The 20,889-nt window shown below is 46.3% G+C and overlaps 1 protein-coding gene and 1 long non-coding RNA gene across 5 annotated transcripts in view; both read right to left on the reverse strand.

Moving 5' to 3' along the window:
- Positions 1 to 17,890, reverse strand: part of STAT6 (signal transducer and activator of transcription 6) — a 177,949-nt gene extending 160,059 nt beyond the window's left edge. Inside the window, exon 1 of one of the 2 annotated variants that reach the window (XM_053294032.1) lies at positions 17,848 to 17,890. The gene's annotated coding sequence lies outside the window, so the exon portion shown is untranslated. Of the gene's footprint in view, positions 1 to 17,766 lie in introns of both variants that reach the window. The other variant, XM_053294030.1, reaches the window with a different exon arrangement.
- Positions 17,891 to 18,651: 761 nt separating this feature from the next.
- Positions 18,652 to 20,889, reverse strand: part of LOC128344262 (uncharacterized) — a 30,718-nt gene continuing 28,480 nt past the window's right edge. For all 3 annotated transcript variants that reach the window (XR_008315758.1, XR_008315759.1, XR_008315757.1), the window contains exon 3: positions 18,652 to 19,076. This is a non-coding gene — a long non-coding RNA (uncharacterized LOC128344262). The remainder of the gene's footprint in view (positions 19,077 to 20,889) is intronic.

Raw genomic sequence — 20,889 nt, forward strand, 5'->3', positions numbered from 1 at the left:
CCCAGAACAGAGAAGGAAGGAAGAGCATGACCTGAAGCTGAACAAGGGACAAGCCAGGCCTGAGGACTCATGGTAAGGACTCTGTGAGGGGCCAGTATTAGGGCTGGATAGATTGGGTGTGTTTTGCTCATATTTTATTTGTTCCTTGTGCTCAAATGGTGCTGTTTTGTACTAAATTTTCCAAAAGAACTATTGTTTTGAACTGAATTATTTTAAAGTAAAGTTGTAGCATTTTGAAGTTAAAAAAAATGTAGCTTCTGTCTGTTTCCCCACTCCATGCTTAGAAGCCTTTCCACCCTACCTAATCATGAATGAGAGAGAGGTTTGGAAAGCTATTGTAGTAGAAACAGCCAGAAAAAATACAAAAGTCTACTTGGTGGCAGTGGTGAAGCTTAAGATCATGGGGCTGGTTGAGACTGGTCCATGACACATGGTGTTAGCATGGTGGGATCCATGACAAGGGCATTTTGTTTTGAGCTCGAGACGCTCCAAATGGTCCATTTTCACTTGAAACATTTTATTGTCAAAATGTTTTGCAAATCCCTAGGGGGCATGCCCTCAACTCCTGCCTGTAGGCTTTCAGTGGCATCTGGTAGGCCACTGTGTGAGACAGGATGCTGGACTAGGTGGGCCTTGGGCCTGATCCAGCAGGGCTGTTCTTATGTTCTGGGGCTGTGTTGTGTTTGTGCTTTTTATTAATTAAGTGGGGGGAGGAACTGGATGAATTCTACTTTTTTTAAGACTAGAAATGTGTTTGTATTGGGTGGCAAGGTGGGGCGGCACCCCCTCGGTATGGTGGCAGGGATCCTATACCTAAAAAATCAAACTGGGTGGGGTAGCAGGGATCCTATACCTAAAGAATCAAAAATACTGGGAAGATTAGCACTGGCAAGAACAAAAGACTGCTGAGGTAAAGGCAGAGTGGCAAAAGCTCCCCAACCCAGCAGCATTAGGGCCAGTAAAGCTTTTCCTGGGTTTTATCATTTCAGACTGGAGCATTATTAATATTATAATAATAGGGTGTCTTCACACATAATGGTGGCAACTAATTATGAGAGAGCCGCTGGTTGCTGCTGGACATGAGTTACTGCCGCTGTGAAATCTGAAGTCTCCACTGTTGATGGTTGCTTCAAATGTTGGTTTTGTATGTTGGGCTGAGGTCAGTAACTAACATTCTCCACATGACAGTCTTGGCTTCAGGTCTCACAAAAACAGCAGCAGTAGCGGGAGCGCACTCTTGGCAGCAACAAGCAACTCTCCCATACTTTGTGGCTGAGTGATGTGTGAAGGCAACCATGATAGACTGCTTTTCAGTGAAAAAGATCACAAACTGCTGGTTTACATAGAAAAAGGAATAAGGGTTACATGTAGGGTAAGGTTACATGCTTGAATACCTCCCCCTGCAAACAAAATGATACCTTCCCTCTTGAACATAAAAATATAGTGTGTTGGGAAGAATCCTGACTGGACTTGTCTCCCTGGCAGGCTACTTTTCTGTGTTTAGGAAAGGATCTGGAGAAACTGTCTGAGAAAGTTATTTTATCTTTTTCCTTGATGTGTGCCATCGCGTCGATGTCGATTCCTGGTGATCACAGAGCCCTGTGGTTGCCTTTGGTGGGAACCCTAAAATTCCTCTTTCAAATTTGACTTTGGAGAAATTTCAGTTCAAATTCTCACAGGAATATTTGGAGAAGGGGGAGCCTTTAAATAGTTTAAAGAAGGGGGAGCGTTTAAATCTGATTCTCTTAGCTTACAGTGAGACAGATTAACTGCTACTCTATGCTCCATTCTAAAGCCCCTCCCTGGAGGGCAGTTCCATGGGCTTTAAAAGGTGATTGAGAGGACTAGAGCTGCCACTAACCATCACAGGCTTATAAGCCACAATGCCCTGCCTGACCTGCAGTGCCCAAGCATAATTCCTCTGGGCCAATAGGCAGGAATCCTCCTGACACTGGTCAAAGAGGTTACATCTGGGCTGGTTCAATGAGATCTATTTGGGGTTTCATGCAAAGGTGTGTAGATGTAGAGATTTCATCCCAGTGATCAACACCATCTCCAGTTGTATTTAAAAAAAACTCTTTACAGAAATGGTTTGTTCATATAAGGAGCGTAACATGGAAGCAGTGCAATTGTACAGAAAAATTACCCCTTCTCCTGAATTGAAAAAGCAGAAGTTGTGCTTTGTTCATTTCATGGAAAAGCTATGATCTCATGTGAGATCACAACTCCTACTGCTTATATAACTAGGCCACTTGGGTAGCAGCTTTTTTCACACAGCTGGAGTTGGCTATGGTTGACAGAAGTGAAGGAAAAGTCCTTTCTTGATTATAATAGTAATAGTTGCTGGACTTTGCAAGTTCATTATAAAACCAAGCTGCCTCATAAATGCAGCTAAATAGAAGCAGCATTATAAAACCTAGAAAATATGTATTTCAGAGGAATTACCAAATGCTATTTAGGAAATCACTTAAAATACTAGTCAGTGAGGCTATTCTCATGATGGAGGAAAGCTGGGCTAAGGGAGCCCAACCCGGTTTCTCCCCCCACCCATTGTGACAACCACCGGGCTCACGAGTGAGCCTTGATGGTTCAACAGCAGCTAGCCCACCAAAGTAGCCCTCCCCTTAAACAAGGTTAGTGGAGTGAGTGCTCTGCTAACCCCATTCCCCTGATCATGAATTGCTGTGGTGCTGCTCCACGCTGCAGCAACTTGCAATGAGACATCCAACTGAGAGGCTACAACAACCTCGGGGGTCTCCACAGAATGGCCCGTGCACTTGCATGGGGTATTATGGGATTTCGGGGGGCTGGGCGGTCCCCTATCCCCGCAGCCCCAAGTGGCTCCGTGACGGAGCCTACAGACTGCTTCCGCCTGTGGTTTTCTCAGCTTTTAGTTACAGGTAAAAATAGTAAGTTACAAGAATACTTCAAAATGCACCCCAGATGAAGATGGGGCAGCATGCTTTAAAAATCGTGGTTACCCTGTTGCAAGGAACAGGCATACAGGGAAATACAAAGGCACAATTAAAACTTACAGAGTTTTTTGCAATGCCGTGGCTGGATAGGTGTAGGTTAGTGTTTCTTAGCTTAATTACATTGCAGATAAAAAACAATAGACCAATATCAGGGATATATAAAGCACACACAAAAGAAACAGAAAGTATAACACAAAATCTGACAAAACAAACTTTCCCTAGACTAAACTTCCTGAAGCCAAAGCCATGGCTTCCCCTATCTTGGACTCACCAAAACCCTGGTTGAGAATCAAGCCCCTGCAGTCCTATCTTCCAAGATCTGCAGCCATCCCTCTGCAGCCAAACTCCATGGCCACACGTCCTGCTCTCACCCCCAGTCTGCTTCTTCTCTAACAAACAGCCTCTCCTTCCTCCCAACGGCTCTCTAGGTCCCACCCACCTGGCATGCTGATTGGCTGACCCCTGGAGTTCACTAGTCTGTCAGTCAGAAGGACAAGGATCACTTCCAGTTCACTCTTTAGGGGAGGGGTGGCTGATCACTACACAGTGTAAACAAACATCTCTATCTCTTAAGATAATCCATCCCTTTATTAAAGTGATATTATTTATAGGCTAACTTTCTGCTAAGACTCTGCTTTTATAAAGAATTGGAGTTGGGATTTTCTTTTTTTCTTTCTTTTTTAGCATATTAAGGGAAGGCTAGTTTTCAATTAATTACTTTGAGGTAGAGATAGGTAAACCCCTCTTGGCTTGCTTTGAATTGGCTTCAAAATTATCAGTTTCCTTAATGAGGGTTTAGAAAACAAATTGGTTTCCCAAGAGCTTACACCCAGATTGGAATGTTGGCACATGCGACCTGATGGTGCCATGTGCATATGCCTTGTTGCATTGCTTCAGGGAATTGTAGTTCCCAGTGCCAACTAAGGAAGTTCCCAGTGCCATTTGGAAATTCAGCTGCCACCATGTGCACTCCTGGGAACAAGGCAGGATTTCAGATGTGGGTGGGGGACAACAATTACATTTGTTGTAACAAGTTTGTAACACAAACCTTTACAAGACTAGTCAAGCAAAATGACTCAAGTAGAGAGATTAGCAGACAAAAGGGTGCTTGGTTAGGTGTTCAGGTCATGTAGTTCACAACAATCAATGAGAGTTTCATCAAGAGTAAGGTGTGGACATTTTTTAAAAGTTGATATGTGAACCTACAAAGCAATTAGCTTTGGGCATCTGGTCTGCTGAACATGTGCAGAACCTCATTGTACATTCCAAACTGGAACAGAATTTTTGAGGAACATGGAGCCCAATTCATAATTCTGCTGAGAATGATGAACTGGACAACTTAGTATTTCAGACCAGGTAATTATTCCCTTACTTTCAGGACACCTAACCATGGGAGCCTCATGAACATGGGAAGGGTCTAAAATTAGCATCTTGAATTCGTTCAACCCCTGGAAGCTGGTTGGGTCAGCATTTCAGTGAGTAATCCCCCTTCTCTAGTATTCCTTTGTGGGAGGAAAGGAGCCTATGAAAAGAGATCATTTAAATACTGTCCATCTTTCTGCTGATGGGATGTGTCTTTTAACTTAGGGGTTTTCCAGATGGGGAGCTTTATTGCAGGAGGAATAGTGAAAAGTCATGAACAATAACAGGAGAACAATGGGACATCAACTCCTGCAGTTTATCTTGCCACATTTCTTCCCTTTTGTTCCATCCACACAGGAGGTGTGGGTTTTTTTGGTGTTTTTTGCAAGGAAATACTCTGGGTTGCACCCTTCGACATTTTCTTTTCCCTGCCCATCACTACCTACCTCTTTTCAGATTTCCCACTGATTGTCCCACCTGCTGCCAGCACAGTGCTCCTGCATTTCCGCCCTACTGTCGCACACTGGGATGGTATATGCACCCTGTTAGTACTTCACAGCATGCCATATGAGCACATATTAATACATATTTTTATTTTTTAAAAATTAACTCCATAGTGCTCCTGCGCACATCTAGCACTGCTTCTGGATACTTCATTGCATCTGCAGCTTTTTCAGCTGTGGACCAATATCTGAGAATCAATTTCAGGGTGCAACAGACAGGGAGGCTGTTCTTACATGCAGCCAAGACTGGGCTAAGGCAGACTGGTTTGGGCTGTGCGTGAGAACCTCCAGCATCTGTGTGGCTCTCAGCGGCGGCGCAGCAGCAAACCCACTTAGGGAGCCTGCCTTATAACCAGGATTAGCCCTTAACTCAGGCGAAGTGTTGGTATGTCAGCACCATGCAGCACTGACACAGGAGCAGTCTCCCAGCCAGTGCCAGAGGGATCCCCACAATGCACCACACACTCACGTGGTGCATTATGGGATTTCCGGGGGCCAGGATGATGTGTCCCTGCTCCCAACCCTCCACGTTGCCTGCACCAGCAGAGGGGTGTGTGGGTAATGTGCCCAGCAACGGAGGAGTGGTTGTCTCAGTGGGGAAGGTAAGTTTAAGCAGCCTTCCCTGCCATTCTCCCCTCAGGGATCCTCAACGTTGGGCCCCCAGATGTTATTGGACTTCAACTCCCATAATCCCCAACCAAAGGCCACTGGAGCTTGGGATTATGGGAGTTGAAATCCACTAACATCTGGGGGCCCAACATTGAGGATCCCTGCACTAGAGAACCCACCACATTGAATCCTTGATCATTCTCAGCTGAGAAGCATGGCTCAAACCATTTAATTTTTAAATGGCCCATGAGCCAACTCTTAGCTGAAAGCAGCTTGCTGGCCATTTCACTGGCAAGCTACGCCCACCTGCACCCTAAGAAAACAACCCTGAGATGTTACAGTTGTAAAAGTTAAGCAACTGAAGTGGGTTTACTGGCTTGTGCAAAAATGAATAAGCACAAATACCATGTAAAAAGATTTAAAGAAAAAAATAAAGGGGAAAACCAGGCATGTGGGCTTGGGGGAAAACCCAGAGCTAAAGAACCCCTCCCCCAATCTACCCCCCACCAAAAAAAACCAAAAAAAAAAAAAAAAACCCAGCCAGACATATTATGGCTAGTGGATTTGCAGGGTTGTACAAACATAAATAAGCACATATATGGCATGGAATTATTATTTTTTAAAATATGAAAGAGTGAAGATAAGGCGAGTGTGAGGGAAAACACTGGCAAGCTAGCTAGGTGACTGAAAGTGGACTGCACACCACAGGGAAGAAGGCTGAGGAGGTGCGCCCAACTGGAATTGAGGGGCATGCCAGATGGAGTCGACACTCCCCAAATCAACCCCAGGTAGCCACACCTCTTGCACTTGATCTGTTCACACATCAGATCTCCTGGTGGAGTATTTGTCAGCAAAAATGTAGTTTCTAAAAACACAGCTTGCCTCCCCCACCAACATGTCCATCTCTTTCTGTGAGTAAAAAAAAATACTTTCCTGTATTCATTCAGATGTTCCAGACTGGTGTGACCTTGCAGTCTCAAAAAAAAAATTTCCTTGTTGTTTGCAACATTAATTTATTTGAGAGAACTAGGTATAAGGGAGGGAAGATCCATGAGCAAAGAGAATAGGGTGAGTCAGGGGTGTAGCTAGGTAATTTTGGAGCCTGTATCTAATGAGTTACTGGGGCCCTCTTGCAAAATAAGCATCCTCTCCCCCACACCATGGTTTCATAGAGCTTCCCATTGGCAAAGGCAGGCACAGACTGAGGCAGCAGTGCACAGAATGCTCTGCCTCAGCCAGCTCCTCCCACCCACCAAACAGCTGGAGAATCCACACACCTTCTTGATCATTTATCACAAGCCCACAAGTGTGGGCTAGTGCGTATATTGCGGGGGGGGGGACATTACACAATCCCCCCCACACCCAATTCCACTCTTTCTTGTTCATTCACCACAAATCCACAAGTCTAGGCCACAATGCATTTGTAAAAAAAAAGACAATACAATCTCCAATGGATTCTTGACCATTCATAACCCAACTGGGACACAACCTGTGTCCTTTGCTCCACAGTTCAAACACACACCTGGATCACAAACCAGCTTGGACATATAGTGCATTTGTAAGGGGGAAAGTTAAAACCGCAACTGCATTTGTCATGCAGTGCCTTGAGGGATATGCAGAGGCCAGGAAAACAAGTCCTATACTCTATTGCTCCATGCTGCCAGGAACAGCATGGATAGTCATCCGGCAGCACAGGTCATGTGGGCTTAAAGCTTGTGCGCCAGAAGGATGAAGAGGGATTGTATAGGGGAAGGTAATTTGAACCCTGCCTTCCCGCCCTGCCTGCCCACCCGGTCGTGCGAATGGGCTCATCACCCTGCTTGCCCCACCCTAAGGACAGCCCTGACTAGGTGTGAAGTACTCTATGGATAGAGAGAATTCTTTCTGACAGAAAAAAATATTTTAAAAAAATAGATTGACAAATCTGCTTCAAAATTAAATACTCAGAGCTCTCCTGCCCTACATCTATCAAACAATATCAAAATTCTGTGTCAAGCCATTCCAGGAGATGTAAAGGGTGGGGCAAAAATGAGGACACTTTACCCATTTTTGTGAAGGCAAATGGCAGATTCCTCCACATGAGGGTAGAATGATGGTCCAAGGTTGGGGGTAGCACTTCAGTTCCAGATTTTTTTGTAATTTTCTGCCATGGAACAAGCCACTTATGATACTTTTTTGATGGTTTTTTTTAAATTCAAAAAACATTTACAATAAATACATTTACCAATCCTCTTCAAATTAAATATACAGAGCCCTCCTACTCTGCCCTACATCTGTGCCCAGTATCAAAGCCCTATGGCAACCCATTCCATAAATATACAAAGGTGGGGGGGGGATAACCACAAAAGGAAAATCCCATACCTTCCATTGCTGGCTCTGAGGAGGAGGCCGGCACAGGCTCAGCACACCAGTAGATGGAAGCAGAGTGGGGCAGGGCAGAAGGTATGCTCAATGCTCTGGTGGGCAGCCAGCACTGGGCTCCTTTCTTCTCTGCAGCCTGCAGGCAGCCTACCATTCTGTACTGGAGAGCTTCAGGGAGGCTGGCAGATAGACTCTTGGAAGCCCCACCCACCCAACAAACAGCAGATAGTTGGTAGGGGGGGCTGTAGCATGTAGCCTGCCCCAGCCCACGGGAGCTTCCCAAGGGCCAGGTGATCCTCCTGATGTTGGCCAGCCCCATGCTGCCTGTGCACTGGGCATGGAGGAGGTATTGCAGAGCCTGCTCCAGCTGCAGGAAGGGGAGGCAGGCATGCTGGGGCCCTCCAGGAAAGAGAGGCCACCAACCTACTCCCCAAGGTATTGTAATGGTGCCTCTGGCTACAACTATATATACATATGGATAAAGGGACTGGAGAGTATTTATATTGTTCCCTAATCTAGACCAAATATTATTAATCTGTGAATGTATACATAAAGGTGGAATATGTGCATTAATCAATAACAGACTAACATTAAATTTAAATATGGCTGTGTGATGAGCTACACCCTACTCACCAGTCTGGGAAACAGCTAGTGAGGGGGGTCTGTACCCAAAACTGTACCCAAAATGGGGACACTGCTAGTGACAGGGGTCTGTACTTTGTACCCCAAACCTTATACTTATGTGGACCACTATTACTGAGAAATATGTATTCGTTTCAACTTCTCTTTATCTAGTCTTTGCTGCCACCACCAAACTCTTTCTGAGTTTTTATCCTGACAACCCCTAGTAGTGTAGCTGAGGGCTGCATGAGGAGAAAGTATAACACACTGGACACAGGATGTACTTTTAAATAAAACAAAATCAAGTTTATTTATGTACAAGCAACTTAAAGGTTTATCTCTGCCAAAGCAGAGTTCCACACTTCTAATGGTTTCTATAACAATAACAAGGCTTGGCTACGGTGTATATATTGTATGATGTAAGATATGTGACATACAGATTTCACCCACTGGCAGATGTTCTACACAGTGTACCTGGACAGGTAGATAACAATTTGACTGAGGTAGACACCGTTGGATCGCCTATCACCTGTAGACACTGATCCTGTCCTGCCCAGTCCCTCCCTGGGACCCCACCAGTCCCAGAACAGACGCTATCTCTCTAGAGATCCTCTCCCTAGCCCTGCCCATCCCTATCTAACACTCTGAGCTTACAGAGAGTCCGTTTAACTGCCACTCTCTGCTCCATTCTAAAGCACCTCCCTTAGGAATCCCACCTGGAGGGTGGTTCCTTGGGCTTTAAGAGGTGATTGACAGGGCTGGAGCTGCTGCCAACCCTCACAGGCTGCCATGGCATATAATTCTAAAAGTGACAGGTGGGTAATTGAGGCCTGAAGCACAGCGGAAATAAGCAAACTTTAGCCTGCCACACCCGTAACAGCACTAAGCGAAAGTGATGTAAAGCCATCCAGGAATCAGTCATCAGCAAGCCATGTTTCGTTAAAAAACAAAATGTCAAATTTAGAGGTGTATTTCATAAAAGCACTCTCTCTGACTCTGGATTTCCAACCAGCAATATTCCATGTTATAAGCGCTAAAGGACACAGAGTGGTTGAATGTCAATCCAGATGAAGAAACACAGCAGAATGGGGCCTCTATCAGAAATGCCTCCAATAGACAGGCCTGGGAAGCTGCGGAGAGTTGACCATCAGGTACTGGCTGCAAGCCTATGTCTCCTTGGGCCTGAGGAAAAGGCGTGGGATCTTGAAGACTGGGCTGTAACTGAGGTTCAGTTATAGTGTATGGTACTCAGGAGAGCAGATCAGAGGTGACAGACAGTGCAAAAGGGCGCAGTGGAGCCAAAAGTGATGTAAGAGCATCAAAATGGGGATCATTTGAGAAGATCATTCCAGGACCCAGAGTACTCTGCTCTGCCTCCTTAGATAAAAGTTATTTGTTTTCAAAGTCACACATCCATTCTCTTTATTCTTATTCCAGTGTGTCAACAGCATGGTCACAATCCTGCAGGACTTAGAGTATTTCATTGCTGTTCATGGGTCTGCACCCATTTGACAGCAACTCCCACCACTTTAAGCAAAGCATAGACACAGACTGTGGCAGTACACACTTGTCCATCAGACCCTGGTAACAGTGCCTGTGAATTATGGATGGAGAGGTAAAACCTTCTGTAGCTTCTTAAAGCTTTCTATTTGCACCACTTGTGCTAGAAGAGGCATTTTTACTCTCACATTTTTTAATCAAATCCATGAGGAAATTGCTAGGTTATGAGCAGTAAACATTGAAAAGCAGACATGAAACCTCAAGACCACAGTTGGGTCTTCCCCCACCCTGTCTTTATAATGGGAAGCCCAAACCAACTCAGTTTCTCCAGGAAAGGTCTCTGTCACGACACTGGTCTCTCCACGGCCGTTCTCTTGTTTTACTTCTCCCTCTCACCTCTCCTAGGGTTTTTGAGGGGAGGGGGTTTGGTTCACCCAAGTCCTCCAGGCTCCATGGGGTCACTGTGGCAGTCTCTCTCTGGAGGTCTCCACCACTCACCCTCCAACTGCCCCTCATCACTGGCTGAGCCTGCCTTAAATCCCTCCTGACAACTGATGCATCCCATGCCCCCACTAATTGGACCTCCACCCTGCCATATCAGGCTGCTCTCACCCTTATCCCCCTCAGCTGTGCCTCTGTCTGCTGCTGCCGCCTCCCTTTCCCTGACCCCTCTAGCCCGGCTCCTTGGTCTTGCAGCATCTCGGCTGGCCGCTCATTGGACTGCTCGGCCTGGCCAGCCGCCCCACCCAGGGCCTCTCTGGCCTTGGCTGCCGAGAGAATGTCGGAGCTAGTAAAGCCAGCAGGGGGCCCTGCTGGACAGTCTCTTTTAATAGTAGTGGTAGCTGATGACTCCTGGGACTGGGTGGGCGCCAGGCAGGGCAGGTGGAGGGCAGAGCCACAGTGGGTGGTGCAGAGGTGGAGCTGCAAGTGGGGCATTGCTAAAATCCTTCCTCTCTAAAAAAGAAAAGCACACACTGCCTTGATAGTGCTGCCCAGAACAGAACTCATTCTTCGCACAGATTTTTAAAATAAAAATAAAATAGAGGGAACATAAGAACAGCCTTTCTGGATCAAGCCCAAGGCCTATTTAGTCCAGCATCCTGTTTTACACAGTGGCCCACCAGATGCTTTTGGGAAATGCACAGGCAAGAGGTGAGGGCATGCGCTCTTTCCTGCTGTTGCTCCCCTGCAACTGGGATTCAGAGGCATCTTGTGTGTGTTATGTAAAAGGCTGGTTTTTAAAAGCTGCAGCAAGTCTACTTATAACTAAAAGAGCGTAATCCTCTATAATAAAAGGCTTGAGTGTGCGCCCGTGTCTCTGCACCCGTGTCTTTCTCGGCTGTTCTGGGCATGCGCGGGCATGTGCGGAGCGCATGCCCAGAACGTCCGAGAAAGATACGGCCGCAGAGACACGGCGGCCATGTTGGAGAAGGAGAAGCGGCGGCTGAGGAGAAGCGGCCGCCACCGCCGAAGCCAGGCGGGAGGAGGCGGCGATGGGGGAAGCTGGCCAAGGTGCGGCCGAGGGGGCGGCGGAGCCATGGCCGAGGCCTGGCCGCACCTCCGAAGCCGGGGGGGAGAGGCGGCGGAGGAAGCTGGCCGAGGTGGCGGCAGAGCCGCGGCCGAGGCCTGGCCGCGCCGCCAAAGCCAGGCGGGGGGAAGAGGAACCCCCCCCCCCAAAACCACCGCGGGAAGAGCCACCGGCAGCCTGCCGAGTGCCGGCAGGCAGAAGCAGGGACCGGCGGCTCGCGGAGGAGAAGAGCTCCGCCCGCCCCTGGCAGCAGCAGCAGCAGCTGCCGCTACAGCTCCTCCTCACGCCCAGCCTGGGGAGGGAGGCTCAGGCAGCAGCTCAGCAGGGCGAGCCGTGAATGCTGCTGCTGCTCTGGGCGCCTGGCCATCGCCAGCGTCCCCGGGGAAGTGGCCCTGCGCGCGTCTGCCCCGCTCCTCCTCCTCCTCACTCCTCCTCCTCCGGGGGCAGCCCTCAAGGGGCTTCTTTGTGGCGGCCGCTGCCTCCCTCCGGCGGGCCTCTGCTGCGTCTGCTGCTGCTGCTGCTGTTGCACTTTCTAATGGCGGCGGGTCCGGGCCGGCCGCAGAGAGGGGAAAAACATAACCCAACTAGCGCCCGTTATTTTAACAGGCTTAAAAATACTAGTACATACATAATACTATACTATATACTATATATATATATTACATAATACATAATACCACCAATACAAATCTAATGCTTACAATTGTTTTTGTGCCTATCCCATGTTTCAGTTTAAAGCATACATTTGACAGGCATTATTTGTATCTGACATAGCAGAAATTGATGTGTGTGTTGGATATCCCATTGATATGAAACACCATATTTTCTGCTGGCCATGAGAAGCATACACTTAGTTGTAATTCAGGCATGTTTCCCCATAATTTGGCTGATGCAGTCAATTCTAAGAGCTCAAATAATTTTAAATAGAGCTTGAATTATTAATGGAAATGATCTGGAACAGAGAGCTCAGTAGATTTTTCTGTCTCTTGACCATTTCTAGATTTCTCTTCACTCCTGATTTCTGAAACTACTAGAATTTATTTTGTGTGCATTCAAACTTTGTTTAACTTTTGCTTCTCTCACCTGGTGTTCAGTTTATTTATGTTCACTGACCAGAAAAAATATACATAGAACTATAGCAATCATTGTCCCTATATTTAAAAAAGGCAAGAAGGATGACCCCACCAATTATAGACCCGTCAGTTTGCTCAATACCATTAGCAAACTATCCGGGAAACGTAGGGATTGGCTGGAACAGGAAAATCTTCTTGCTGAGGAACAAGCAGGCCTCAGGGAAGGGCACTCCACTATTGATCAGTGCCTAGTTCTACAGCACCTTATTAAGAAATACTCCACCTGCAGGGTGACCTCTCTTTATGCCACCTTCATTGATCTCAAGACAGCATTCAAGTCCATCTCACGTGTCAAATTATGGGAGAAGTTGGAAGCCTTCTCCATTGACCAGCGCCTGCTATACCTTCTTCGTACCCTGCACGTAGACCATCACTCAAGGTGAGATGTAGCCCCAAGGCCACCTCATAAGAGCTGTTACAACTCGGGAATCAAACAAGGATGCATTTTGGCCCCACTCCTCTTCAATTTCTACATTAACTCTATGGTGGGCCAGCTCAGCAATCCAGATTTCCACACTCCAAAGCTCTCTGGGAGACACATTGCCATCCTGTTATATGAGGATGATGCAGACATCCTCTCAAGGACCCCCACTGGCCTTAGAAGAGCACTGAAGGCCCTGATGCTGCACTGCAGGGAGGACTGCCTAGAAATCAACTATCACAAAATTAAAATTATGGCCTTCGCCAGGAGGCCCAAAATCCACTCTTGGTGGACTGAGGGGCATAAGATTGAGCAAGCTGCACATTTCAAATACTTGGGAGTAGTTTTTCATTCTGGCGGCTCTAGGAAAGGTCATGGAGAACAAGTGGCTTTAAATGCCCAGAGAAGCTCCCCTGCCATTCTCAAATTCCTACGGACAAGAGGAAGCCATTATGTACCCGTGGCTCTTGAACTGTTCACAGCCAAGTCGCTAGCTCAGCTCCTCTATGGTGCTCAATTGGGCCCCTTCCCCAACATTTCGACTCTGGAACTTGTACAATCTAAATTCCTGCAGGCAGCGCTCCAAGTAGCGAGATGTGTCTCCAATGCCACTCTGTGCCTGGAGACAGGCCTGATCAAGCTGGAGGCTAGGGTGTGGGTGGCCATTCTCTGTTATTGGCTCAGACTATCCTTTTGCCCAATTGGTCTTGCCCCCCAACCCTAAATGATGATTACCAATCTAGCTGGATTCGGACAATTAAGACAAAAATAGCTATTCTGGGCCTTTCCCCCTTGACCTTGCTCAGCATGGGCTATGATCAGGCAAAAGCAACCATCAAGCAGCACATTATAGACATTGAGAGCCAAACTGATCTCAGCAGGGTCCCAAAATTTCATATCAGTGACAGGCTTAGATATTCTGCTTCTCCAGCAGCATACCTCACTCAACTGGAGGTTCCAAAGCACAGAAGGGCGTTCACTTTGGCTCACTGTCATGGCCTCCCTTCAGCAGTGCTAAAAGGCTGTTATAGAAGGACCCCATTTGCAGAGCAACTATGTCCCTGTGGCCTTAGGGCAGATCGAAACTACTGAGCATGTTCTCCTCTACTGCTTGTTCTATAGAGACATTCACACCTCCCTCATCCTTCCATTGCTAAGCAAGTATCCAAGTCATCCGAGCCAATTCTACAGCTCCTTGCTACTCTCTCGACTCTAAGCCTGCCATCACATATAGCATCGCCAGGTACTGTGCAGCTGCAATCAGCATTCGTTGGCAGATGACAGGCAGTGATCCCTATCAGCCTTAATCTGACTCTCAGTGGCTCTGGGCAGGCCCTGGAGTTGTTCACGTGCCTCCCTTTTTACTGTTCCTTATAACCTTTAATCTGGCTTTTTTCTAGTTTTGTCACTCAGGCTTTTATATATTTCTGTCTTCTCATGTCTTTTAACTTTATTACATTTGTATGCCTCCCCCCTTTTTTATGCCTTTCATGCATTTTTATGAATTTTACTATTTCTCGGGCTTTTAGGCCCTCATGCTTCTGGTGTATTATCTACTATTTTTAGTATTTTTAGTCCCTTTAGCATTAATATGTACCATTTTATATATAATCACTTTTTATCTACTCTCACTTTTAACATGTGATCATCTGTATACTTTATGCTGGTCTATGACTGTAATAAAGATTGATTGATATACATACAACTCAGACAGTAAGTATAAACTAATCCAGATATTCATTAACCTTATGAAGTCTAACTATACAGACAGATGTATGCATTTCCTTCATTACTTTTGAAATGGGGTTTACTTTTGGTGAATGGATCTAAAAATGCACATTCCTTAAAAATACATTTATTCCCCCAGCCAGAACCAAGCCCACTCTCAGATACCACTTAACAATAGTTATTCTGAGATCGTCTGTTCTCCACTCAAACTGGGGTCCGAGTTCTCAAAGCAGCCCATTCAGAAGGGACAAAATCTACAACCACAAGGGATCAAGAACAGCTTCAGAAAAGCTCCAAAATGAAAGACAGTTGCAGACTGATAGTGTTCTAAACACATTTTAGAAGTTTTTTGTTTCCTTTGAAAATTTGTGATCTTGTAAAAGCTCAAATCCCCCCCAAGTCCTGCTATGCTGCCTCATCATGGCGGCGGGGTGTGTGTGTGTGTTCGTTCCTGGGAGGGATGAATGACTGGGAGGTATACTCCCAGTAGGGTCACCAAAAGTGCAAAGGTCATCTCAGATGCCCAGGTAAAGCAAGCAGGCACCTATATTGGGAGGCAGCAATACAGGAAGGTGCTGGAGGCAGGCAATCACTTCAATGACAATGACAAAGGCATCATTTCACACTGTGCAGGAGGAGGCAATGGCAAACCACTCCTGCATTTTACCAAGAAAGCCACATGGATAGACAGAATGACTGTCGATGTAGTGCTGGATGATGGGCCCCTCAGGTCAGATGACACTCAACATGCTACTGAGGAAGAACTGAGGATCTCTCAGAGTACTGATGGTGTTTATGACAGTTAGATTAAAGCCTTTTGGAGAGCTAGTGGCTGATGTTGCCATGCAGGAAAAGAAAATCTGAAGCTGCAAAGACAGAATTACAGTGGGAACGTGGAATGTAAAAAGCATGAATATGGGAAAGCTCGACACAGTGAAAGATGAATCAACTACAGATTGACATCTTGGGCATCAGTGAGAAAATCATACTGTTTACTATTCAGGACACGAGAAACAAAGAAGGAAGAGTGTTGCTTTCATAGTCAGGAAGGATATAGCAATGACAGTACTTGGGTACAATATGGTCAGTGACCAACTAATATCGATTTCATGGACAACCCTTTAACATGACAGTTCTTCAAGTCTATGCCCCAACAACTGATGCAGAAGAAGCGGAAGTTGATGAGTTTTTTGCTCAATTTCAGTCTGAAATTGACAGAACACGCAAGCAAGATGTGATGCTGGTGGCTGGAGACTGGAATTCTAAAGTTGGAAATAGTAAGGAGGAAAACACAGTCAGACTGTATGGCCTAGGAAACAGAAATGAAGCAGGAGAACAACATTAGTTTCTGCCAAGCCAATGATCTCTTCATTGCTAACACATTCTTCATACAACCAAAGTGGCACCTACCATGTTTCCCCGAAAATAAGACAGTGTCTTATATTAATTTTAGCCCCCAAAAATGCACTAGGGCAATTAGCGGTACATCAGAAATTACTGCTAGGTCTTACTTTTGGGGAAACAGGGTATACACATGGACTTCATCAGATGGAGTACACAGAAATAAAACTGATTCCATTATTGGTGCAAGGAGGTGGAAGAGCTCAGTTATAACAGCAAAAACGTGGCTGGGGGCCGACTGTGGGATCACGAACTGCTCATGTGCACATTCCAAGTCAAGCTAAAGCAGAAAAACAAAGCTATCCAGCTTCCACAATATGATCTCGAGTATGTACCCACCATTTTCAAGGAGAACATCAGGAACCGCTTTGAAGTTCTGAACCTCATTGATAGGGAACCAGAGGAACTGTGGAGTTGTTAAGGACAAATGTGAAAAGAGAGTGCCAAAGACCAAGAAACAGAAGAAAGTTAAATGGATGTTAGAACAGACAGTGGAAATTGCAAAGAAGAGGAGAGAAGCCAAAGTCAAGAGAGATAAAGACCTCAGGAAGGAACTTAATAGGGAATTTCAGAAAGCTGTTAGAAGAGACGAGCAGTATTACAGTGACATCTGTAAAGACCTTGAGGATAGAAATAGAAACGGAAAAACAAGAAAAGTTTTCTAAAAGATCTCTGAACACAGAAGGAAGTTTCAACCACAAATTGGTATGTTAAGGGATGCCAAAGGACAGATAGTAACTGATTCAGAGAAGATCAAACAGAGATGGAAGGAGCATACTGAAGATCTGTACAGCAGGGACGTCAAAATCCAAGATACTCTAGAAGATATTCCCTATTTGCAAGACCCTCTAGTACGGGAAGATAAAGTTAGATCAGCACTCTGGTTATTACCAAGTCAGAAGGCTACAGGAATTGATGGAATAGCTACAGAAATATGGCAAGCAACAGAAGAAGAATCAATCAAGGCTCTAAGCAAACTGTGCCAGCAAACATCCCCACACCTGCTCCTCAACCAAGTACCCTGGAGGAAGAAGCTGGGACCAGACATAGCCACCAGCCTCCCCCAACCAAGTCTCTGTAATGCATACCATGTCTGCCCCTTCATCCAGAATCAAATCATGGATGCTTTCTGACTTTTTCTGGACAGACCTGGCATTACAGAGGAGCAGGGCGAGGATCTTTGGAGGTTGGCACTGCTCCCTAAGGTCAAAGAGCTGGCAGGACAGCCAGAAGGGGAAACAGCTAATAGGTTTCCCTAACCCTCTGTAATGACTTGCTGACCTGCCAACTTTACTTCTTCTATTCCCCACCACCACCACCGGAATAGCCACCCCACAGTCAGTGGACACACCCCCATATCCCCATTCCCAGACAAACCAAGACACATCTGAAACACCCAGGACCTAACACACAATAGAAGCAAAAAAACAAAAACAAAAAACCACAAAAAACCATCTTGCCCGCGCTGCCCCCTGAAATGGCTCCCCCAAAGGAGCAACCCCATCAGTGGCAGGCCCACTAACACAAAGCAGCAGCCATTTTATGAGCCCAGAAAGATGGCTAATCTGGGCAGCTGGTCCTCAAGAACTGCTGACCCTCTGGCCCCAATCCCACACAGACTCACCCACATGGCAGTAGCCACAACCCCACACATTAGGGGGCTGGCAGAATGACAACAGCAGACTGCAGCAACACAGGCTCTCACCACTGGGCAGCAGCTGTCTCTGGGAAGCAGCTGTTAAAACATCCTCCTCCCTGCAAGGCTCCTGAGAACTGAGGCACAGAGCAGTCATCCTTTTATAAGTCCAGAAAGATGGCTAATCTGGGCAGCTGGTCCTCAAGAACTGCTGACTCATTCCCTCTGGCCCCGATCCCACACAGACTCACACAGAGGGCAGCAGCCACAGTCCCACACATTAGGGGGCACACAAGTTGGCAGGTATCTTCCAGATTTTAAAAAAACAGATATGTGTTTTTTTAATTGGTAATTGGCAACAGCTGGTGTTAGTTCAGGAGGTTAACTTGAGTATTTTATGTTTAAGCCATATATGATGTAATATAATTGCAATTGTGTCTATTGTCTATGCTTGTCACTTATACTGAAGTTCTTTCTTCATCTATTTTGTAGCTTATGTGAAAATTTATCAATAAAAAGATAATTTTAAAAAAGAAAGAAAAGGAACACTGGAGCTGCAGAGTCAGGAGTGCTACTGTTTGCTGCTGATGTTTTGACAGAGTGTAACTGCACATTTTTAATTCTTCCAGGAAGTTAAAGAGAATTTAGGAGTGATGTCAGTGCTACACTGCCATCTAATGGTAATGTCAAGAATCTGTGTCTGCCCTTACCTTCTTTCTCATGGTTAATGAATTATTTATTTCTTACATGTAGATTTCTTTATTTTTATGGCTGTCTCTACCAAACAGCTTTTTAGGCCTCCATTTCAGACTTAAACTAGGAAAAGTGGTGAGGCAATTAAGCGTGGGATGGAAATAAGGACTGAGAGAAGTGTTGAATCAAAACAGTGAAAATTTTATTAAATTTTTAAAATTCCAATTTAAACAGCAGGTATATATAAAATCTTAGATATAAAACACAGCAACCCTATGAGTAATAGGAACAAATAAGGAACAAATAAAAGTAGCAAGAAACACATCCAGCTACCCTGCACTATGCTATACCCTATGCATCCAAGTCCTGACCTCACCCCAAAACATTTTGCAGTCAATTGTCTCTTCCTCTACTTTTCCAGCAATAGGTATCTGGTTCAAGCCTTCCAGTAGGCCTCTCTTTCATGTGTAGCAGGCCTTGCTTCTCTTTTGCCCAGCCCTGGAAGGTTCAATTCTCAAAGTTTTAGTGTCTAAATAAATAAATACTGTATTCTATCTAGCAGTCTTTTATGTTTTGTTGATCAGAAGTTTGTCCCAGTGGAGATCCTGTAGAAAGTGTTGGGTGAGGGGCAGAGTCAGAAAGAAAAGGGACGGAAAGGATAAGGAAAACATTGAGTTGTTTCTGGAACAAAGTCTTAGTTAAATAGGGAAGTGCACAAAACTGGAAAACCCACTTTGGTGCGAATCGAACCAGAGTCTAGCTAAACCGGGTCCATTCTGGTTTTGTAGACACTCGAACCAGGCCCAGTTTGGGTAGGCTCAACGCTCTTTTGGTAAAGGGGAATCCAGTAAGGATTCCCCTTTACCAGTGAAGGGGAAGGGTGGACTAGGGATGTGCACAAGCTGTTCATGCACTCCCTTGCGAGGCAGGAAGGGGTGCCTTTCAAAAACAGGAAAGGAGCTCCTTACCTGCTCACCCCCTCCCCAACACTTTCTCCCCGTCGGCGCTTGTTTTAGAAACAGCCGTGCAGGGCTGCAGCGTTCCTTCCTGCAGCCCCGACTGGCATCAGCATGCACCGGCTAGGGTGCAGGTGTGCCAGTCGTTTGCATGGTCAGCAACACAATGCTGACCATGCAAATGGCCGGCATGTCTGTGCCCCAGCCATGTGCATGCCAACGCCAATCAGGACTGCAGGAAGGAACACTGCAGCCCCGCACGGCTGTTTCTAAAACAAGTGCCAGCGCGGGGGAGCAGTGGGGAGAGGAGACAAGCATGAAAGGAGCTCCTTACCTGTTTTTGAAAGGCATCACCCAGCGAGCCAGCTCAACTGCTGGCATTCAAACAGGTTCAGCACTCCAGAAAGGGAATGCCAAGCGTTTTCGTGCACATCCCTAGGGTAGACCAGGGGGCTTAGCTAAAGCAAGTTGTGGCAGGAAGGAAGTGACTTTTTACCTTAAAGGTGCCACCACTGGCTGTGGTAGCTGCGGCAGCCTCAAGGGTGGAGCAGGCAGGGCCAGTTGGGGTGTATTTTGGGCCTGGTATGGGCCTCTGCACGTGCTCAGAGATCAATAAAATGGCCTCCATGCATGCACAGAGGCCATTTGCATGAACACGCAATTGCTATAGGGGTGTGCGAGCCGGCTCGACCTCAAGCCACTTGGCTCAAAGGGGTTCAGGTTGAGCTGAACCGGGCCTGGATCGGATTGAGGCGGCTCAAAACTTACTGGTAAAGGGGAATAGGTTAAGGCTTCCCCTTTATCAGTACAAGGGTGGACCAGGGGGCTTAGCTAAAGTGAGTTGCACTGGGAGGAAAGCGATTTTTTTTACCTTAAAGGTGAAAAAATCATGCAAAGAGGCCCAAAACAGGTCCGAACCAACCCTGCTGCTGCAGCGGGGGTGGGGGGAGTGGCCGCCACAACTTTAACATTTACTTTTAAAGTTAAAAAAAAACCACCCCCCTCCCACTGCAACTCACTTTAGCTAATCCCCCTGGCTCCTCCCCACACCGTACTGGAATCCTTACCCGATTCCCCTTTACCAGTAAGTTTCAAGCTGGCCCAAGCCAAACTGGGCACAGATAGGCTCGGCCTGAACCTCTTAGAGCTGAGTGGCTTGAAATCGAGTTGGCTCGCACACCACTACAGTTAAACAACCATAAGATTGCTTTGTATTTATGAGGGAAACAGTTATAAAAGATTTGAGAATGAGATTTTGAACCCGCTATGCGTGTGAGCCTGCAAAGCTTGTGAATGTCCCTGCCACCTAAGCTCCTTGCATTACTGGGCCTATGTTCCTGAACTGCTGAATTCTACTGTTGCTGCTGCCAGTTGTTTCTCCAGCTTCCTGATCTGCACAACCCCTGAAGATATTTTTTCCTTATCAATCCTGGACCCTGTTGTTCACTGGATTCCCGCTGTA

This window comes from Hemicordylus capensis, chromosome 2, assembly GCF_027244095.1.
Source record: "Hemicordylus capensis ecotype Gifberg chromosome 2, rHemCap1.1.pri, whole genome shotgun sequence".
NCBI lineage: Eukaryota > Metazoa > Chordata > Lepidosauria > Squamata > Cordylidae > Hemicordylus > Hemicordylus capensis.